The sequence below is a fragment of the Vanellus vanellus genome (assembly GCF_965231255.1).
Source record: "Vanellus vanellus genome assembly, contig: HAP1_SCAFFOLD_57, whole genome shotgun sequence".
Lineage (NCBI taxonomy): Eukaryota > Metazoa > Chordata > Aves > Charadriiformes > Charadriidae > Vanellus > Vanellus vanellus.
The window spans coordinates 1,259,706-1,282,784 of NW_028127572.1; the positions used below are offsets into that span (position 1 = coordinate 1,259,706).

The following is a 23,079-nucleotide window of genomic DNA, read 5'->3' on the forward strand; positions in this document are numbered from 1 at the left end:
AGATAATTTTTCTGCTTGGACAATGCTCCATCCTCTGGGAAGCATCCGAGACTCCTTGCAGGTATGTCCCTGAGTGTTTATTCCGGTGTTTTGGGGCCCTGTGATCCCGGCTAGCAACCCCAGACTCCTCTAGGGAAGATACCCGAGATAATTTTTCTGCTTGGACAATGCTCCATCCTCTGGGAAGCATCCGAGACTCCTTGCAGGTATGTCCCTGAGTCTTTATTCCGGTGGTTTAGCGCCCTGTGATCCCGGCTAGCAACCCCAGACTCCTCCAGGGAAGATACCCGAGATGATTTTTCTCCTTGGACAATGCTCCATCCTCTGGGAAGCATCCGAGACTCCTTGCAGGTATGTCCCTGAGTGTTTATTCCGGTGTTTTGGGGCCCTGTGATCCCGGGTAGCAACCCCAGACTCCTCCAGGGGAGATACCCGAGATGATTTTTCTCCTTGGACAATGCTCCATCTTCTGGGATGCATCTGAGATTCCTCCCAAGTGTCTCCCGCAGACATTTTTCCTGTGGTTTTGGTCCCTGTAATCCCGGGTAGCAAGCCCAGACTCCTCCAGGAAAGATACCCGGGATGATTTTTCTCCTTGGACAATGCTCCATCCTCTGGGATGCATCCGAGACTTGTCGCAGCTATGTCCCTGAGTCTTTTTTCTCGCGGTTTATGGTTCTGTCATCCCAGGTAGCAACCCCAGACTCCTCCAGGGAAGACACCCAAGATGATTTTTCTCTCTTGACAGTGGTCCATCCTGCGGGATCTACCCAGAACTCCTCCCAGGCATCTCCCGCAGAGTTTTCTCCAGTGCTTTAGGGCCCTGTGATCCCGGCTAGCAACCCCAGACTCCTCTAGGGAAGATATCCGAGATAATTTTTCTGCTTGGACAATGCTCCATCCTCTGGGAAGCATCCGAGACTCCTTGCATGTATGTCCCTGAGTGTTTATTCCGGTGTTTTGGGGCCCTGTGATCCCGGGTAGCAACCCCAGACTCCTCCAGGGAAGACACCCAAGATGATTTTTCTCTCTTGACAGTGGTCCATCCTGCGGGATCTACCCAGAACTCCTCCCAGGCATCTCCTGCAGAGTTTTCTCCAGTGCTTTAGGGCCCTGTGATCCCGGCTAGCAACCCCAGACTCCTCTAGGGAAGATACCCGAGATAATTTTTCTGCTTGGACAATGCTCCATCTTCTGGGAAGCATCCGAGACTCCTTGCAGGTATGTCCCTGAGTGTTTATTCCGGTGCTTTTGGGCCCTGCCATCCTGGGTAGCAACCCCAGACTCCTCCGTGGAAGATACCCAAGTTGATTTTTCTCCTTGGACTATTGTCCATCCTGCGGGATGCACCCGAGACTCCTCCCAGCTCTGTTTCTGAGTGTTTTCTTCTGGTGGTTTAGCGCCCTGTGATCACGGGTAGCAACCCCAGACTCCTCCGTGGAAGATACCCAAGTTGATTTTTCTCCTTGGACAATGCTCCATCTTCTGGGATGCATCTGAGATTCCTCCCAGGCGTCTCCCACAGACATTTTTCCTGTGGTTTGGGTCCCTGTAATCCCGGGTAGCAACCCCAGACTCCTCCAGGGAAGATACCCGAGATGATTTTTCTCCTTGGACAATGCTCCATCTTCTGGGATGCATCTGAGATTCCTCCCAGGCGTCTCCCACAGACATTTTTCCTGTGGTTTGGGTCCCTGTAATCCCGGGTAGCAACCCCAGACTCCTCCAGGGAAGATACCCGAGATAATTTTTCTGCTTGGACAATGCTCCATCCTCTGGGAAGCATCCGAGACTCCTTGCAGGTATGTCCCTGAGTCTTTATTCCGGTGCTTTTGGGCCCTGTCATCCCGGGTAGCAACCCCAGACTCCTCCAGGGAAGATACCCGAGATGATTTTTCTCCTTGGACAATGCTCCATCTTCTGGGATGCATCTGAGATTCCTCCCAAGTGTCTCCTGCAGACATTTTTCCTGTGGTTTTGGTCCCTGTAATCCCGGGTAGCAAGCCCAGACTCCTCCAGGAAAGATACCCGGGATGATTTTTCTCCTTGGACAATGCTCTATACTCTGGGATGCATCCGAGACTTGTCGCAGCTATGTCCCTGAGTCTTTTTTCTCGCGGTTTATGATTCTGTCATCCCGGGTAGCAACCCCAGACTCCTCCAGGGAAGACACCCAAGATGATTTTTCTCTCTTGACAGTGGTCCATCCTGCGGGATCTACCCAGAACTCCTCCCAGGCATCTCCCGCAAAGTTTTCTCCAGTGCTTTAGGGCCCTGTGATCCCGGCTAGCAACCCCAGACTCCTCTAGGGAAGATACCCGAGATAATTTTTCTGCTTGGACAATGCTCCATCTTCTGGGAAGCATCCGAGACTCCTTGCAGGTATGTCCCTGAGTGTTTATTCCGGTGCTTTTGGGCCCTGTCATCCTGGGTAGCAACCCCAGAGTCCTCCGTGGAAGATACCCAAGTTGATTTTTCTCCTTGGACTATTGTCCATCCTGCGGGATGCACCCGAGACTCCTCCCAGCTCTGTTTCTGAGTGTTTTCTTCCGGTGGTTTAGCGCCCTGTGATCCCGGGTAGCAACCCCAGACTCCTCCAGGGAAGATACCCGAGATGATTTTTCTCCTTGGACAATGCTCCATCCTCTGGGAAGCATCCGAGACCCCTTGGAGGTATGTCCCTGAGTGTTTATTCCGGTGTTTTCGGGCCCTGTGATCCTGGGTAGCAACCCCAGACTCCTCCAGGGAAGATACCCGAGATGATTTTTCTCCTTGGACAATGCTCCATCTTCTGGGATGCATCTGAAATTCCTCCCAAGTGTCTCCCGCTGACATTTTTCCTGTGGTTTTGGTCCCTGTAATCCCGGGTAGCAAGCCCAGACTCCTCCAGGAAAGATACCCGGGATGATTTTTCTCCTTGGACAATGCTCTATACTCTGGGATGCATCCGAGACTTGTTGCAGCTATGTCCCTGAGTCTTTTTTCTCGCGGTTTATGGTTCTGTCATCCCAGGTAGCAACCTCACACTCCTCCAGGGAAGACACCCAAGATGATTTTTCTCTCTTGACAGTGGTCCATCCTGCGGGATCTACCCAGAACTCCTCCCAGGCATCTCCTGCAGAGTTTTCTCCAGTGCTTTAGGGCCCTGTGATCCCGGCTAGCAACCCCAGACTCCTGTAGGGAAGATACTCGAGATAATTTTTCTGCTTGGACAATGCTCCATCCTCTGGGAAGCATCCGAGACTCCTTGCAGGTATGTCCCTGAGTCTTTATTCCGGTGGTTTAGCGCCCTGTGATCCCGGGTAGCAACCCCAGACTCCTCCAGGGAAGATACCCGAGATGATTTTTCTCCTTGGACAATGCTCCATCTTCTGGGATGCATCTGAGATTCCTCCCAGGCGTCTCCCACAGACATTTTTCCTGTGGTTTGGGTCCCTGTAATCCCGGGTAGCAACCCCAGACTCCTCCAGGGAAGATACCCGAGATGATTTTTCTCCCTGGACAATGCTCCATCCTCTGGGAAGCATCCGAGACTCCTTGCAGCTTTGTCCCTGAGTGTTTATTCCGGTGCTTTTGGGCCCTGTCATCCCGGGTAGCAACCCCAGACTCCTCCGTGGAAGATACCCAAGTTGATTTTTCTCCTTGGACTATTGTCCATCCTGCGGGATGCACCCGAGACTCCTCCCAGCTCTGTTTCTGAGTGATTTCTTCCGGTGGTTTAGCGCCCTGTGATCCCAGGTAGCAACCCCAGACTCCTCCAGGGAAGATACCCGAGATGATTTTTCTCCTTGGACAATGCTCCATCCTCTGGGAAGCATCCGAGACTCATTGAAGGTATGTCCCTGAGTCTTTATTCCGGTGTTTTGGGGCCCTCTGATCCCGGGTAGCAACCCCAGACTCCTCCAGGGAAGATACCCGAGATTATTTTTCTCCTTGGACAATGCTCCATCTTCTGGGATGCATCTGAGATTCCTCCCAAGTGTCTCCCGCAGACATTTTTCCTGTGGTTTTGGTCCCTGTAGTCCCGGGTAGCAAGCCCAGACTCCTCCAGGAAAAATACCCGGGATGATTTTTCTCCTTGGACAATGCTCTATACTCTGGGATGCATCCGAGACTTGTCGCAGCTATGTCCCTGAGTCTTTTTTCTCGCGGTTTATGGTTCTGTCATCCCAGGTAGCAACCCCAGACTCCTCCAGGGAAGACACCCAAGATGATTTTTCTCTCTTGACAGTGGTCCATCCTGCGGGATCTACCCAGAACTCCTCCCAGGCATCTCCCGCAGAGTTTTCTCCAGTGCTTTAGGGCCCTGTGATCCCGGCTAGCAACCCCAGACTCCTCTAGGGAAGATATCCGAGATAATTTTTCTGCTTGGACAATGCTCCATCCTCTGGGAAGCATCCGAGACTCCTTGCAGGTATGTCCCTGAGTGTTTATTCCGGTGCTTTTGGGCCCTGTCATCCCGGGTAGCAACCCCAGACTCCTCCGTGGAAGATACCCAAGTTGATTTTTCTCCTTGGACTATTGTCCATCCTGCGGGATGCACCCGAGACTCTTCCCAGCTCTGTTTCTGAGTGTTTTCTTCCGGTGGTTTAGCGCCCTGTGATCCCGGGTAGCAACCCCAGACTCCTCCAGGGAAGATACCCGAGATGATTTTTCTCCTTGGACAATGCTCCATCCTCTGGGAAGCATCCGAGACTCATTGAAGGTATGTCCCTGAGTCTTTATTCCGGTGTTTTGGGGCCCTGTGATCCCGGGTAGCAACCCCAGACTCCTCCAGGGAAGATACCCGAGATGATTTTTCTCCTTGGACAATGCTCCATCTTCTGGGATGCATCTGAGATTCCTCCCAAGTGTCTCCCGCTGACATTTTTCCTGTGGTTTTGGTCCCTGTAATCCCGGGTAGCAAGCCCAGACTCCTCCAGGAAAGATACCCGGGATGATTTTTCTCCTTGGACAATGCTCTATACTCTGGGATGCATCCGAGACTTGTCGCAGCTATGTCCCTGAGACTTTTTTCTCGCGGTTTATGGTTCTGTCATCCCAGGTAGCAACCCCAGACTCCTCCAGGGAAGACACCCAAGATGATTTTTCTCTCTTGACAGTGGTCCATCCTGCGGGATCTACCCAGAACTCCTCCCAGGCATCTCCCGCAGAGTTTTCTCCAGTGCTTTAGTGCCCTGTGATCCCGGCTAGCAACCCCAGACTCCTGTATGGAAGATACCCGAGATAATTTTTCTGCTTGGACAATGCTCCATCCTGTGGGAAGCATCCTAGACTCCTTGCAGGTATGTCCCTGAGTGTTTATTCCGGTGCTTTTGGGCCCTGTCATCCCGGGTAGCAACCCCAGACTCCTCCAGGGAAGTTACCCGAGATGATTTTTCTCCTTGGACAATGCTCCATCCTCTGGGAAGCATCCGAAACTCCTTGCAGGTATGTCCCTGAGTCTTTATTCCGGTGTTTTGGGGCCCTGTGATCCCGGGTAGCAACCCCAGACTCCTCCAGGGAAGATACCCGAGATGATTTTTCTCCTTGGACAATGCTCCATCTTCTGGGATGCATCTGAGATTCCTCCCAAGTGTCTCCGCAGACATTTTTCCTGTGGTTTTGGTCCCTGTGATCCCGGGTAGCAACCCCAGACTCCTCCAGGAAAGATACCCGGGATGATTTTTCTCCTTGGACAATGCTCTATACTCTGGGATGCATCCGAGACTTGTCGCAGCTATGTCCCTGAGTCTTTTTTCTCGCGGTTTATGGTTCTGTCATCCCGGGTAGCAACCCCAGACTCCTCCAGGGCAGATATCCGAGATGATTTTTCTCCTTGGATAATGCTCCATCCTCTGGGAAGCATCCGAGACTCATTGAAGGTATGTCCCTGAGTGTTTATTTCGGTGTTTTGGGGCCCTGTGATCCCGGCTAGCAACCCCAGACTCCTCTAGGGAAGATACCCGAGATAATTTTTCTGCGTGGACAATGCTCCATCCTCTGGGAAGCATCCGAGACTCCTTGCAGGTATGTCCCTGAGTCTTTATTCCGGTGGTTTAGCGCCCTGTGATCCCGGGTAGCAACCCCAGACTCCTCCAGGGAAGATACCCGAGATGATTTTTCTCCTTGGACAATGCTCCATCCTCTGGGAAGCATCCGAGACTCCTTGCAGGTATGTCCCTGAGTCTTTATTCCGGTGGTTTAGCGCCCTGTGATCCCGGGTAGCATCCCCAGACTCCTCCAGGGAAGATACCCGAGATGATTTTTCTCCTTGGACAATGCTCCATCTTCTGGGATGCATCTGAGATTCCTCCCAAGCGTCTCCCACAGACATTTTTCCTGTGGTTTGGGTCCCTGTAATCCCGGGTACCAACCCCAGACTCCTCCAGGGAAGATACCCGGGATGATTTTTCTCCTTGGACAATGCTCTATACTCTGGGATGCATCCGAGACTTGTCGCAGCTATGTCCCTGAGTCTTTTTTCTCGCGGTTTATGGTTCTGTCATCCCAGGTAGCAACCCCAGACTCCTCCAGGGAAGATACCCGAGATGATTTTTCTCCTTGGACAATGCTCCATCCTCTGGGAAGCATCCGAGACCCCTTGGAGGTATGTCCCTGAGTGTTTATTCCGGTGTTTTCGGGCCCTGTGATCCCGGGTAGCAACCCCAGACTCCTCCAGGGAAGATACCCGAGATGATTTTTCTCCTTGGACAATGCTCCATCTTCTGGGATGCATCTGAGATTCCTCCCAAGTGTCTCCTGCAGACATTTTTCCTGTGGTTTTGGTCCCTGTAATCCCGGGTAGCAAGCCCAGACTCCTCCAGGAAAGATACCCGGGATGATTTTTCTCCTTGGACAATGCTCTATACTCTGGGATGCATCCGAGACTTGTCGCAGCTATGTCCCTGAGTCTTTTTTCTCGCGGTTTATGGTTCTGTCATCCCAGGTAGCAACCCCAGACTCCTCCAGGGAAGACACCCAAGATGATTTTTCTCTCTTGACAGTGGTCCATCCTGCGGGATCTACCCAGAACTCCTCCCAGGCATCTCCCGCAGAGTTTTCTCCAGTGCTTTAGGGCCCTGTGATCCCGGCTAGCAACCCCAGACTCCTCTAGGGAAGATATCCGAGATAATTTTTCTGCTTGGACAATGCTCCATCCTCTGGGAAGCATCCGAGACTCCTTGCATGTATGTCCCTGAGTGTTTATTCCGGTGTTTTGGGGCCCTGTGATCCCGGCTAGCAACCCCAGACTCCTACAGGGAAGATACCCGAGATGATTTTTCTCCTTGGACAATGCTCCATCTTCTGGGATGCATCTGAGATTCCTCCCAGGCGTCTCCCACAGACATTTTTCCTGTGGTTTGGGTCCCTGTAATACCGGGTACCAACCCCAGACTCCTCCAGGGAAGATACCGAAGATGATTTTTCTCCTTGGACTATTGTCCATCCTGCGGGATGCATCCGAGACTCCTCCCAGCTCTGTTTCTGTGTGTTTTCTTCCGGTGGTTTAACGCCCTGTGATCCCGGGTAGCAACCCCAGACTCCTCCAGGGAAGATACCCGAGATGATTTTTCTCCTTGGACAATGCTCCATCTTCTGGGATGCATCTGAGATTCCTCCCAAGTGTCTCCTGCAGACATTTTTCCTGTGGTTTTGGTCCCTGTAATCCCGGGTAGCAAGCCCAGACTCCTCCAGGAAAGATACCCGGGATGATTTTTCTCCTTGGACAATGCTCTATACTCTGGGATGCATCCGAGACTTGTCGCAGCTATGTCCCTGAGACTTTTTTCTCGCGGTTTATGATTCTGTCATCCCGGGTAGCAACCCCAGACTCCTCCAGGGAAGACACCCAAGATGATTTTTCTCTCTTGACAGTGGTCCATCCTGCGGGATCTACCCAGAACTCCTCCCAGGCATCTCCCGCAAAGTTTTCTCCAGTGCTTTAGGGCCCTGTGATCCCGGCTAGCAACCCCAGACTCCTGTAGGGAAGATACTCGAGATAATTTTTCTGCTTGGACAATGCTCCATCCTCTGGGAAGCATCCGAGACTCCTTGCAGGTATGTCCCTGAGTGTTTATTCCGGTGTTTTGGGGCCCTGTGATCCCGGCTAGCAACCCCAGACTCCTCTAGGGAAGATACCCGAGATAATTTTTCTGCTTGGACAATGCTCCATCCTCTGGGAAGCATCCGAGACTCCTTGCAGGTATGTCCCTGAGTCTTTATTCCGGTGGTTTAGCGCCCTGTGATCCCGGCTAGCAACCCCAGACTCCTCCAGGGAAGATACCCGAGATGATTTTTCTCCTTGGACAATGCTCCATCCTCTGGGAAGCATCCGAGACTCCTTGCAGGTATGTCCCTGAGTGTTTATTCCGGTGTTTTGGGGCCCTGTGATCCCGGGTAGCAACCCCAGACTCCTCCAGGGGAGATACCCGAGATGATTTTTCTCCTTGGACAATGCTCCATCTTCTGGGATGCATCTGAGATTCCTCCCAAGTGTCTCCCGCAGACATTTTTCCTGTGGTTTTGGTCCCTGTAATCCCGGGTAGCAAGCCCAGACTCCTCCAGGAAAGATACCCGGGATGATTTTTCTCCTTGGACAATGCTCTATACTCTGGGATGCATCCGAGACTTGTCGCAGCTATGTCCCTGAGTCTTTTTTCTCGCGGTTTATGGTTCTGTCATCCCAGGTAGCAACCCCAGACTCCTCCAGGGAAGACACCCAAGATGATTTTTCTCTCTTGACAGTGGTCCATCCTGCGGGATCTACCCAGAACTCCTCCCAGGCATCTCCCGCAGAGTTTTCTCCAGTGCTTTAGGGCCCTGTGATCCCGGCTAGCAACCCCAGACTCCTCTAGGGAAGATACCCGAGATGATTTTTCTCCTTGGACAATGCTCCATCCTCTGGGAAGCATCCGAGACTCCTTGCAGGTATGTCCCTGAGTGTTTATTCCGGTGTTTTGGGGCCCTGTGATCCCGGGTAGCAACCCCAGACTCCTCCAGGGAAGACACCCAAGATGATTTTTCTCTCTTGACAGTGGTCCATCCTGCGGGATCTACCCAGAACTCCTCCCAGGCATCTCCCGCAAAGTTTTCTCCAGTGCTTTAGGGCCCTGTGATCCCGGCTAGCAACCCCAGACTCCTGTAGGGAAGATACTCGAGATACTTTTTCTGCTTGGACAATGCTCCATCCTCTGGGAAGCATCCGAGACTCCTTGCAGGTATGTCCCTGAGTGTTTATTCCGGTGTTTTGGGGCCCTGTGATCCCGGCTAGCAACCCCAGACTCCTCTAGGGAAGATACCCGAGATAATTTTTCTGCTTGGACAATGCTCCATCCTCTGGGAAGCATCCGAGACTCCTTGCAGGTATGTCCCTGAGTCTTTATTCCGGTGGTTTAGCGCCCTGTGATCCCGGCTAGCAACCCCAGACTCCTCCAGGGAAGATACCCGAGATGATTTTTCTCCTTGGACAATGCTCCATCCTCTGGGAAGCATCCGAGACTCCTTGCAGGTATGTCCCTGAGTGTTTATTCCGGTGTTTTGGGGCCCTGTGATCCCGGGTAGCAACCCCAGACTCCTCCAGGGGAGATACCCGAGATGATTTTTCTCCTTGGACAATGCTCCATCTTCTGGGATGCATCTGAGATTCCTCCCAAGTGTCTCCCGCAGACATTTTTCCTGTGGTTTTGGTCCCTGTAATCCCGGGTAGCAAGCCCAGACTCCTCCAGGAAAGATACCCGGGATGATTTTTCTCCTTGGACAATGCTCCATCCTCTGGGATGCATCCGAGACTTGTCGCAGCTATGTCCCTGAGTCTTTTTTCTCGCGGTTTATGGTTCTGTCATCCCAGGTAGCAACCCCAGACTCCTCCAGGGAAGACACCCAAGATGATTTTTCTCTCTTGACAGTGGTCCATCCTGCGGGATCTACCCAGAACTCCTCCCAGGCATCTCCCGCAGAGTTTTCTCCAGTGCTTTAGGGCCCTGTGATCCCGGCTAGCAACCCCAGACTCCTCTAGGGAAGATATCCGAGATAATTTTTCTGCTTGGACAATGCTCCATCCTCTGGGAAGCATCCGAGACTCCTTGCATGTATGTCCCTGAGTGTTTATTCCGGTGTTTTGGGGCCCTGTGATCCCGGGTAGCAACCCCAGACTCCTCCAGGGAAGACACCCAAGATGATTTTTCTCTCTTGACAGTGGTCCATCCTGCGGGATCTACCCAGAACTCCTCCCAGGCATCTCCTGCAGAGTTTTCTCCAGTGCTTTAGGGCCCTGTGATCCCGGGTAGCAACCCCAGACTCCTCTAGGGAAGATACCCGAGATAATTTTTCTGCTTGGACAATGCTCCATCTTCTGGGAAGCATCCGAGACTCCTTGCAGGTATGTCCCTGAGTGTTTATTCCGGTGCTTTTGGGCCCTGCCATCCTGGGTAGCAACCCCAGACTCCTCCGTGGAAGATACCCAAGTTGATTTTTCTCCTTGGACTATTGTCCATCCTGCGGGATGCACCCGAGACTCCTCCCAGCTCTGTTTCTGAGTGTTTTCTTCCGGTGGTTTAGCGCCCTGTGATCACGGGTAGCAACCCCAGACTCCTCCGTGGAAGATACCCAAGTTGATTTTTCTCCTTGGACAATGCTCCATCTTCTGGGATGCATCTGAGATTCCTCCCAGGCGTCTCCCACAGACATTTTTCCTGTGGTTTGGGTCCCTGTAATCCCGGGTAGCAACCCCAGACTCCTCCAGGGAAGATACCCGAGATGATTTTTCTCCTTGGACAATGCTCCATCTTCTGGGATGCATCTGAGATTCCTCCCAGGCGTCTCCGGCAGACATTTTTCCTGTGGTTTGGGTCCCTGTAATCCCGGGTAGCAACCCCAGACTCCTCCAGGGAAGATACCCGAGATAATTTTTCTGCTTGGACAATGCTCCATCCTCTGGGAAGCATCCGAGACTCCTTGCAGGTATGTCCCTGAGTCTTTATTCCGGTGCTTTTGGGCCCTGTCATCCCGGGTAGCAACCCCAGACTCCTCCAGGGAAGATACCCGAGATGATTTTTCTCCTTGGACAATGCTCCATCTTCTGGGATGCATCTGAGATTCCTCCCAAGTGTCTCCTGCAGACATTTTTCCTGTGGTTTTGGTCCCTGTAATCCCGGGTAGCAAGCCCAGACTCCTCCAGGAAAGATACCCGGGATGATTTTTCTCCTTGGACAATGCTCTATACTCTGGGATGCATCCGAGACTTGTCGCAGCTATGTCCCTGAGTCTTTTTTCTCGCGGTTTATGATTCTGTCATCCCGGGTAGCAACCCCAGACTCCTCCAGGGAAGACACCCAAGATGATTTTTCTCTCTTGACAGTGGTCCATCCTGCGGGATCTACCCAGAACTCCTCCCAGGCATCTCCCGCAAAGTTTTCTCCAGTGCTTTAGGGCCCTGTGATCCCGGCTAGCAACCCCAGACTCCTCTAGGGAAGATACCCGAGATAATTTTTCTGCTTGGACAATGCTCCATCTTCTGGGAAGCATCCGAGACTCCTTGCAGGTATGTCCCTGAGTGTTTATTCCGGTGCTTTTGGGCCCTGTCATCCTGGGTAGCAACCCCAGAGTCCTCCGTGGAAGATACCCAAGTTGATTTTTCTCCTTGGACTATTGTCCATCCTGCGGGATGCACCCGAGACTCCTCCCAGCTCTGTTTCTGAGTGTTTTCTTCCGGTGGTTTAGCGCCCTGTGATCCCGGGTAGCAACCCCAGACTCCTCCAGGGAAGATACCCGAGATGATTTTTCTCCTTGGACAATGCTCCATCCTCTGGGAAGCATCCGAGACCCCTTGGAGGTATGTCCCTGAGTCTTTATTCCGGTGTTTTCGGGCCCTGTGATCCTGGGTAGCAACCCCAGACTCCTCCAGGGAAGATACCCGAGATGATTTTTCTCCTTGGACAATGCTCCATCTTCTGGGATGCATCTGAAATTCCTCCCAAGTGTCTCCCGCTGACATTTTTCCTGTGGTTTTGGTCCCTGTAATCCCGGGTAGCAAGCCCAGACTCCTCCAGGAAAGATACCCGGGATGATTTTTCTCCTTGGACAATGCTCTATACTCTGGGATGCATCCGAGACTTGTTGCAGCTATGTCCCTGAGTCTTTTTTCTCGCGGTTTATGGTTCTGTCATCCCAGGTAGCAACCTCACACTCCTCCAGGGAAGACACCCAAGATGATTTTTCTCTCTTGACAGTGGTCCATCCTGCGGGATCTACCCAGAACTCCTCCCAGGCATCTCCTGCAGAGTTTTCTCCAGTGCTTTAGGGCCCTGTGATCCCGGCTAGCAACCCCAGACTCCTGTAGGGAAGATACCCGAGATAATTTTTCTGCTTGGACAATGCTCCATCCTCTGGGAAGCATCCGAGACTCCTTGCAGGTATGTCCCTGAGTCTTTATTCCGGTGGTTTAGCGCCCTGTGATCCCGGGTAGCAACCCCAGACTCCTCCAGGGAAGATACCCGAGATGATTTTTCTCCTTGGACAATGCTCCATCTTCTGGGATGCATCTGAGATTCCTCCCAGGCGTCTCCCACAGACATTTTTCCTGTGGTTTGGGTCCCTGTAATCCCGGGTAGCAACCCCAGACTCCTCCAGGGAAGATACCCGAGATGATTTTTCTCCCTGGACAATGCTCCATCCTCTGGGAAGCATCCGAGACTCCTTGCAGCTTTGTCCCTGAGTGTTTATTCCGGTGCTTTTGGGCCCTGTCATCCCGGGTAGCAACCCCAGACTCCTCCGTGGAAGATACCCAAGTTGATTTTTCTCCTTGGACTATTGTCCATCCTGCGGGATGCACCCGAGACTCCTCCCAGCTCTGTTTCTGAGTGATTTCTTCCGGTGGTTTAGCGCCCTGTGATCCCAGGTAGCAACCCCAGACTCCTCCAGGGAAGATACCCGAGATGATTTTTCTCCTTGGACAATGCTCCATCCTCTGGGAAGCATCCGAGACTCATTGAAGGTATGTCCCTGAGTCTTTATTCCGGTGTTTTGGGGCCCTGTGATCCCGGGTAGCAACCCCAGACTCCTCCAGGGAAGATACCCGAGATGATTTTTCTCCTTGGACAATGCTCCATCTTCTGGGATGCATCTGAGATTCCTCCCAAGTGTCTCCCGCTGACATTTTTCCTGTGGTTTTGGTCCCTGTAATCCCGGGTAGCAAGCCCAGACTCCTCCAGGAAAGATACCCGGGATGATTTTTCTCCTTGGACAATGCTCTATACTCTGGGATGCATCCGAGACTTGTTGCAGCTATGTCCCTGAGTCTTTTTTCTCGCGGTTTATGGTTCTGTCATCCCAGGTAGCAACCTCAGACTCCTCCAGGGAAGACACCCAAGATGATTTTTCTCTCTTGACAGTGGTCCATCCTGCAGGATCTACCCAGAACTCCTCCCAGGCATCTCCTGCAGAGTTTTCTCCAGTGCTTTAGGGCCCTGTGATCCCGGCTAGCAACCCCAGACTCCTGTAGGGAAGATACCCGAGATAATTTTTCTGCTTGGACAATGCTCCATCCTCTGGGAAGCATCCGAGACTCCTTGCAGGTATGTCCCTGAGTCTTTATTCCGGTGGTTTAGCGCCCTGTGATCCCGGGTAGCAACCCCAGACTCCTCCAGGGAAGATACCCGAGATGATTTTTCTCCTTGGACAATGCTCCATCTTCTGGGATGCATCTGAGATTCCTCCCAAGTGTCTCCCGCAGACATTTTTCCTGTGGTTTTGGTCCCTGTAATCCCGGGTAGCAAGCCCAGACTCCTCCAGGGAAGACACCCAAGATGATTTTTCTCTCTTGACAGTGGTCCATCCTGCGGGATCTACCCAGAACTCCTCCCAGGCATCTCCCGCAGAGTTTTCTCCAGTGCTTTAGGGCCCTGTGATCCCGGCTAGCAACCCCAGACTCCTCTAGGGAAGATACCCGAGATAATTTTTCTGCTTGGACAATGCTCCATCCTCTGGGAAGCATCCGAGACTCCTTGCAGGTATGTCCCTGAGTGTTTATTCCGGTGCTTTTGGGCCCTGTCATCCCGGGTAGCAACCCCAGACTCCTCCGTGGAAGATACCCAAGTTGATTTTTCTCCTTGGACTATTGTTCATCCTGCGGGATGCACCCGAGACTCCTCCCAGCTCTGTTTCTGAGTGTTTTCTTCCGGTGGTTTAGCGCCCTGTGATCCCGGGTAGCAACCCCAGACTCCTCCAGGGAAGATACCCGAGATGATTTTTCTCCTTGGACAATGCTCCATCCTCTGGGAAGCATCCGAGACCCCTTGCAGGTATGTCCCTGAGTGTTTATTCCGGTGTTTTGGGGCCCTGTGATCCCGGGTAGCAACCCCAGACTCCTCCAGGGAAGATACCCGAGATTATTTTTCTCCTTGGACAATGCTCCATCTTCTGGGATGCATCTGAGATTCCTCCCAAGTGTCTCCCGCAGACATTTTTCCTGTGGTTTTGGTCCCTGTAATCCCGGGTAGCAAGCCCAGACTCCTCCAGGAAAGATACCCGGGATGATTTTTCTCCTTGGACAATGCTCTATACTCTGGGATGCATCCGAGACTTGTCGCAGCTATGTCCCTGAGAATTTTTTCTCGCGGTTTATGGTTCTGTCATCCCAGGTAGCAACCCCAGACTCCTCCAGGGAAGACACCCAAGATGATTTTTCTCTCTTGACAGTGGTCCATCCTGCGGGATCTACCCAGAACTCCTCCCAGGCATCTCCCGCAGAGTTTTCTCCAGTGCTTTAGTGCCCTGTGATCCCGGCTAGCAACCCCAGACTCCTGTATGGAAGATACCCGAGATAATTTTTCTGCTTGGACAATGCTCCATCCTGTGGGAAGCATCCTAGACTCCTTGCAGGTATGTCCCTGAGTGTTTATTCCGGTGCTTTTGGGCCCTGTCATCCCGGGTAGCAACCCCAGACTCCTCCAGGGAAGTTACCCGAGATGATTTTTCTCCTTGGACAATGCTCCATCCTCTGGGAAGCATCCGAAACTCCTTGCAGGTATGTCCCTGAGTCTTTATTCCGGTGTTTTGGGGCCCTGTGATCCCGGGTAGCAACCCCAGACTCCTCCAGGGAAGATACCCGAGATGATTTTTCTCCTTGGACAATGCTCCATCTTCTGGGATGCATCTGAGATTCCTCCCAAGTGTCTCCCGCAGACATTTTTCCTGTGGTTTTGGTCCCTGTGATCCCGGGTAGCAACCCCAGACTCCTCCAGGAAAGATACCCGGGATGATTTTTCTCCTTGGACAATGCTCTATACTCTGGGATGCATCCGAGACTTGTCGCAGCTATGTCCCTGAGTCTTTTTTCTCGCGGTTTATGGTTCTGTCATCCCGGGTAGCAACCCCAGACTCCTCCAGGGCAGATATCCGAGATGATTTTTCTCCTTGGATAATGCTCCATCCTCTGGGAAGCATCCGAGACTCATTGAAGGTATGTCCCTGAGTCTTTATTCCGGTGTTTTGGGGCCCTGTGATCCCGGGTAGCAACCCCAGACTCCTCCGTGGAAGATACCCGAGATGATTTTTCTCCTTGGACAATGCTCCATTTTCTGGGATGCATCTGAGATTCCTCCCAGGCGTCTCCCACAGACATTTTTCCTGTGGTTTGGGTCCCTGTAATCCCGGGTAGCAACCCCAGACTCCTCCAGGGAAGATACCCGAGATGATTTTTCTCCTTGGACAATGCTCCATCCTCTGGGAAGCATCCGAGACTCCTTGCAGGTATGTCCCTGAGTGTTTATTCCGGTGCTTTTGGGCCCTGTAATCCCGGGTAGCAACCCCAGACTCCTCCAGGGAAGATACCCAAGTTGATTTTTCTCCTTGGACTATTGTCCATCCTGCGGGATGCACCCGAGACTCCTCCCAGCTCTGTTTCTGAGTGTCTTCTTCCGGTGGTTTAGCGCCCTGTGATCCCGAGTAGCAACCCCAGACTCCTCCAGGGAAGATACCCGAGATGATTTTTCTCCTTGGACAATGCTCCATCCTCTGGGAAGCATCCGAGACCCCTTGGAGGTATGTCCCTGAGTGTTTATTCCGGTGTTTTGGGGCCCTGTGATCCCGGGTAGCAATCCCAGACTCCTCCAGGGAAGATACCCGAGATGATTTTTCTCCTTGGACAATGCTCCATCTTCTGGGATGCATCTGAGATTCCTCCCAAGTGTCTCCTGCAGACATTTTTCCTGTGGTTTTGGTCCCTGTAATCCCGGGTAGCAACCCCAGACTCCTCCAGGAAAGATACCCGGGATGATTTTTCTCCTTGGACAATGCTCTATACTCTGGGATGCATCCGAGACTTGTCGCAGCGATGTCCCTGAGTCTTTTTTCTCGCGGTTTATGGTTCTGTCATCCCGGGTAGCAACCCCAGACTCCTCCAGGGAAGACACCCAAGATGATTTTTCTCTCTTGACAGTGGTCCATCCTGCGGGATCTACCCAGAATTCCTCCCAGGCATCTCCCGCAGAGTTTTCTCCAGTGCTTTAGGGCCCTGTGATCCCGGGTAGCAAACCCAGACTCCTCTAGGGAAGATACCCGAGATAATTTTTCTGCTTGGACAATGCTCCATCTTCTGGGAAGCATCCGAGACTCCTTGCAGGTATGTCCCTGAGTGTTTATTCCGGTGCTTTCGGGCCCTGTGATCCCGGGTAGCAACCACAGACTCCTCCAGGGAAGATACCCGAGATGATTTTTCTCCTTGGACAATGCTCCATCTTCTGGGATGCATCTGAGATTCCTCCCAAGTGTCTCCCGCAGACATTTTTCCTGTGGTTTTGGTCCCTGTAATCCCGGGTAGCAAGCCCAGACTCCTCCAGGAAAGATACCCGGGATGATTTTTCTCCTTGGACAATGCTCTATACTCTGGGATGCATCCGAGACTTGTCGCAGCTATGTCCCTGAGTCTTTTTTCTCGCGGTTTATGGTTCTGTCATCCCAGGTAGCAACCCCAGACTCCTCCGTGGAAGATACCCAAGTTGATTTTTCTCCTTGGACTATTGTCCATCCTGCGGGATGCACCCGAGACTCCTCCCAGCTCTGTTTCTGAGTGTTTTCTTCCGGTGGTTTAGCGCCCTGTGATCACGGGTAGCAACCCCAGACTCCTCCAGGGAAGATACCCGAGATGATTTTTCTCCTTGGACAATGCTCCATCTTCTGGGATGCATCTGAGATTCCTCCCAGGCGTCTCCCACAGACATTTTTCCTGTGGTTTGGGTCCCTGTAATCCCGGGTAGCAACCCCAGACTCCTCCAGGGAAGATACCCGAGATGATTTTTCTCCTTGGACAATGCTCCATCCTCTGCGAAGCATCCGAGACCCCTTGCAGGTATGTCCCTGAGTGTTTATTCCGGTGTTTTGGGGCCCTGTGATCCCGGGTAGCAACCCCAGACTCCTCCAGGGAAGATACCCGAGATGATTTTTCTCCTTGGACAATGCTCCATCTTCTGGGATGCATCTGAGATTCCTCCCAAGTGTCTCCTGCAGACATTTTTCCTGTGGTTTTGGTCCCTGTAATCCCGGGTAGCAACCCCAGACTCCTCCAGGAAAGATACCCGGGATGATTTTTCTCCTTGGACAATGCTCTATACTCTGGGATGCATCCGAGACTTGTCGCAGCTATGTTTCTGAGTCTTTTTTCTCGCAGTTTATGATTCTGTCATCCCGGGTAGCAACCCCAGACTCCTCCAGGGAAGACACCCAAGATGATTTTTCTCTCTTGACAGTGGTCCATCCTGCGGGATCTACCCAGAACTCCTGCCAGGCATCTCCCGCAAAGTTTTCTCCAGTGCTTTAGTGCCCTGTGATCCCGGCTAGCAACCCCAGACTCCTCCAGGGAAGATACCCGAGATAATTTTTCTGCTTGGACAATGCTCCATCCTCTGGGAAGCATCCGAGACTCATTGAAGGTATGTCCCTGAGTCTTTATTCCGGTGTTTTGGGGCCCTGTGATCCCGGGTAGCAACCCCAGACTCCTCCAGGGAAGATACCCGAGATGATTTTTCTCCTTGGACAATGCTCCATCTTCTGGGATGCATCTGAAATTCCTCCCAAGTGTCTCCCGCAGACATTTTTCCTGTGGTTTTGGTCCCTGTAATCCCGGGTAGCAAGCCCAGACTCCTCCAGGAAAGATACCCGGGATGATTTTTCTCCTTGGACAATGCTCTATACTCTGGGATGCATCCGAGACTTGTCGCAGCTATGTCCCTGAGTCTTTTTTCTCGCGGTTTATGGTTCTGTCATCCCAGGTAGCAACCTCAGACTCCTCCAGGGAAGACACCCAAGATGATTTTTCTCTCTTGACAGTGGTCCATCCTGCGGGATCTACCCAGAACTCCTCCCAGGCATCTCCCGCAGAGTTTTCTCCAGTGCTTTAGGGCCCTGTGATCCCGGCTAGCAACCCCAGACTCCTCTAGGGAAGATACCCGAGATAATTTTTCTGCTTGGACAATGCTCCATCTTCTGGGAAGCATCCGAGACTCCTTGCAGGTATGTCCCTGAGTCTTTATTCCGGTGGTTTAGCGCCCTGTGATCCCGGGTAGCAACCCCAGACTCCTCCAGGGAAGATACCCGAGATGATTTTTCTCCTTGGACAATGCTCCATCTTCTGGGATGCATCTGAGATTCCTCCCAGGCGTCTCCCACAGACATTTTTCCTGTGGTTTGGGTCCCTGTAATCCCGGGTAGCAAGCCCAGACTCCTCCAGGGAAGATACCCGAGATGATTTTTCTCCCTGGACAATGCTCCATCCTCTGGGAAGCATCCGAGACTCCTTGCAGCTTTGTCCCTGAGTGTTTATTCCGGTGCTTTTGGGCCCTGTCATCCCGGGTAGCAACCCCAGACTCCTCCGTGGAAGATACCCAAGTTGATTTTTCTCCTTGGACTATTGTCCATCCTGCGGGATGCACCCGAGACTCCTCCCAGCTCTGTTTCTGAGTGTTTTCTTCCGGTGGTTTAGCGCCCTGTGATCCCAGGTAGCAACCCCAGACTCCTCCAGGGAAGATATCCGAGATGATTTTTCTCCTTGGACAATGCTCCATCCTCTGGAAAGTATCCGAGACTCATTGAATGTATGTCCCTGAGTTTTTATTCCGGTGTTTTGGGGCCCTGTGATCCCGGGTAGCAACCCCAGACTCCTCCAGGGAAGATACCCGAGATGATTTTTCTCCTTGGACAATGCTCCATCTTCTTGGATGCATCTGAGATTCCTCCCACGTGTCTCCCGCAGACATTTTTCCTGTGGTTTTGGTCCCTGTAATCCCGGGTAGCAAGCCCAGACTCCTCCAGGAAAGATACCCGAGATGATTTTTCTCCTTGGACAATGCTCTATACTCTGGGATGCATCCGAGACTTGTCGCAGCTATGTCCCTGAGTCTTTTTTCTCGCGGTTTATGGTTCTGTCATCCCAGGTAGCAACCCCAGACTCCTCCAGGGAAGACACCCAAGATGATTTTTCTCTCTTGACAGTGGTCCATCCTGCGGGATCTACCCAGAACTCCTCCCAGGCATCTCCCGCAGAGTTTTCTCCAGTGCTTTAGTGCCCTGTGATCCCGGCTAGCAACCCCAGACTCCTCTAGGGAAGATACCCGAGATAATTTTTCTGCTTGGACAATGCTCCATCCTCTGGGAAGCATCCGAGACTCCTTGCAGGTATGTCCCTGAGTGTTTATTCCGGTGCTTTTGGGCCCTGTCATCCCGGGTAGCAACCACAGACTCCTCCGTGGAAGATACCCAAGTTGATTTTTCTCCTTGGACAATGCTCTATACTCTGGGATGCATCCGAGACTTGTCGCAGCTATGTCCCTGAGTCTTTTTTCTCGCGGTTTATGGTTCTGTCATCCCAGGTAGCAACCCCAGACTCCTCCGTGGAAGATACCCAAGTTGATTTTTCTCCTTGGACTATTGTCCATCCTGCGGGATGCACCCGAGACTCCTCCCAGCTCTGTTTCTGAGTGTTTTCTTCCGGTGGTTTAGCGCCCTGTGATCACGGGTAGCAACCCCAGACTCCTCCAGGGAAGATACCCGAGATGATTTTTCTCCTTGGACAATGCTCCATCTTCTGGGATGCATCTGAGATTCCTCCCAGGCGTCTCCCACAGACATTTTTCCTGTGGTTTGGGTCCCTGTAATCCCGGGTAGCAACCCCAGACTCCTCCAGGGAAGATACCCGAGATGATTTTTCTCCTTGGACAATGCTCCATCCTCTGCGAAGCATCCGAGACCCCTTGCAGGTATGTCCCTGAGTGTTTATTCCGGTGTTTTGGGGCCCTGTGATCCCGGGTAGCAACCCCAGACTCCTCCAGGGAAGATACCCGAGATGATTTTTCTCCTTGGACAATGCTCCATCTTCTGGGATGCATCTGAGATTCCTCCCAAGTGTCTCCTGCAGACATTTTTCCTGTGGTTTTGGTCCCTGTAATCCCGGGTAGCAACCCCAGACTCCTCCAGGAAAGATACCCGGGATGATTTTTCTCCTTGGACAATGCTCTATACTCTGGGATGCATCCGAGACTTGTCGCAGCTATGTTTCTGAGTCTTTTTTCTCGCAGTTTATGATTCTGTCATCCCGGGTAGCAACCCCAGACTCCTCCAGGGAAGACACCCAAGATGATTTTTCTCTCTTGACAGTGGTCCATCCTGCGGGATCTACCCAGAACTCCTGCCAGGCATCTCCCGCAAAGTTTTCTCCAGTGCTTTAGTGCCCTGTGATCCCGGCTAGCAACCCCAGACTCCTCCAGGGAAGATACCCGAGATAATTTTTCTGCTTGGACAATGCTCCATCCTCTGGGAAGCATCCGAGACTCATTGAAGGTATGTCCCTGAGTCTTTATTCCGGTGTTTTGGGGCCCTGTGATCCCGGGTAGCAACCCCAGACTCCTCCAGGGAAGATACCCGAGATGATTTTTCTCCTTGGACAATGCTCCATCTTCTGGGATGCATCTGAAATTCCTCCCAAGTGTCTCCCGCAGACATTTTTCCTGTGGTTTTGGTCCCTGTAATCCCGGGTAGCAAGCCCAGACTCCTCCAGGAAAGATACCCGGGATGATTTTTCTCCTTGGACAATGCTCTATACTCTGGGATGCATCCGAGACTTGTCGCAGCTATGTCCCTGAGTCTTTTTTCTCGCGGTTTATGGTTCTGTCATCCCAGGTAGCAACCTCAGACTCCTCCAGGGAAGACACCCAAGATGATTTTTCTCTCTTGACAGTGGTCCATCCTGCGGGATCTACCCAGAACTCCTCCCAGGCATCTCCCGCAGAGTTTTCTCCAGTGCTTTAGGGCCCTGTGATCCCGGCTAGCAACCCCAGACTCCTCTAGGGAAGATACCCGAGATAATTTTTCTGCTTGGACAATGCTCCATCTTCTGGGAAGCATCCGAGACTCCTTGCAGGTATGTCCCTGAGTCTTTATTCCGGTGGTTTAGCGCCCTGTGATCCCGGGTAGCAACCCCAGACTCCTCCAGGGAAGATACCCGAGATGATTTTTCTCCTTGGACAATGCTCCATCTTCTGGGATGCATCTGAGATTCCTCCCAGGCGTCTCCCACAGACATTTTTCCTGTGGTTTGGGTCCCTGTAATCCCGGGTAGCAAGCCCAGACTCCTCCAGGGAAGATACCCGAGATGATTTTTCTCCCTGGACAATGCTCCATCCTCTGGGAAGCATCCGAGACTCCTTGCAGCTTTGTCCCTGAGTGTTTATTCCGGTGCTTTTGGGCCCTGTCATCCCGGGTAGCAACCCCAGACTCCTCCGTGGAAGATACCCAAGTTGATTTTTCTCCTTGGACTATTGTCCATCCTGCGGGATGCACCCGAGACTCCTCCCAGCTCTGTTTCTGAGTGTTTTCTTCCGGTGGTTTAGCGCCCTGTGATCCCAGGTAGCAACCCCAGACTCCTCCAGGGAAGATATCCGAGATGATTTTTCTCCTTGGACAATGCTCCATCCTCTGGAAAGTATCCGAGACTCATTGAATGTATGTCCCTGAGTTTTTATTCCGGTGTTTTGGGGCCCTGTGATCCCGGGTAGCAACCCCAGACTCCTCCAGGGAAGATACCCGAGATGATTTTTCTCCTTGGACAATGCTCCATCTTCTTGGATGCATCTGAGATTCCTCCCACGTGTCTCCCGCAGACATTTTTCCTGTGGTTTTGGTCCCTGTAATCCCGGGTAGCAAGCCCAGACTCCTCCAGGAAAGATACCCGAGATGATTTTTCTCCTTGGACAATGCTCTATACTCTGGGATGCATCCGAGACTTGTCGCAGCTATGTCCCTGAGTCTTTTTTCTCGCGGTTTATGGTTCTGTCATCCCAGGTAGCAACCCCAGACTCCTCCAGGGAAGACACCCAAGATGATTTTTCTCTCTTGACAGTGGTCCATCCTGCGGGATCTACCCAGAACTCCTCCCAGGCATCTCCCGCAGAGTTTTCTCCAGTGCTTTAGTGCCCTGTGATCCCGGCTAGCAACCCCAGACTCCTCTAGGGAAGATACCCGAGATAATTTTTCTGCTTGGACAATGCTCCATCCTCTGGGAAGCATCCGAGACTCCTTGCAGGTATGTCCCTGAGTGTTTATTCCGGTGCTTTTGGGCCCTGTCATCCCGGGTAGCAACCACAGACTCCTCCGTGGAAGATACCCAAGTTGATTTTTCTCCTTGGACTATTGTCCATCCTGCGGGATGCACCCGAGACTCTTCCCAGCTCTGTTTCTGAGTGTTTTCTTCCGGTGGTTTAGCGCCCTGTGATCCCGGGTAGCAACCCCAGACTCCTCCAGGGAAGATATCCGAGATGATTTTTCTCCTTGGACAATGCTCCATCCTCTGGGAAGCATCCGAGACTCATTGAAGGTATGTCCCTGAGTTTTTATTCCGGTGTTTTGGGGCTCTTTGATCCCGGGTAGCAACCCCAGACTCCTCCAGGGAAGATACCCGAGATGATTTTTCTCCTTGGACAATGCTCCATCTTCTGGGATGCATCTGAGATTCCTCCCAGGCGTCTCCCACAGACATTTTTCCTGTGGTTTGGGTCCCTGTAATCCCGGGTAGCAACCCCAGACTCCTCCAGGGAAGATACCCGAGATGATTTT

At 52.2% G+C, this 23,079-nt stretch overlaps 1 protein-coding gene across 1 annotated transcript in view; it reads right to left on the reverse strand.

The window, feature by feature from the left end:
* LOC309685196 (electroneutral sodium bicarbonate exchanger 1-like) overlaps positions 1-23,079 on the reverse strand; it is a gene marked incomplete at both ends in the record, with an annotated part of 144,630 nt that overhangs the window by 84,493 nt on the left and 37,058 nt on the right. The window lies entirely within an intron of this gene.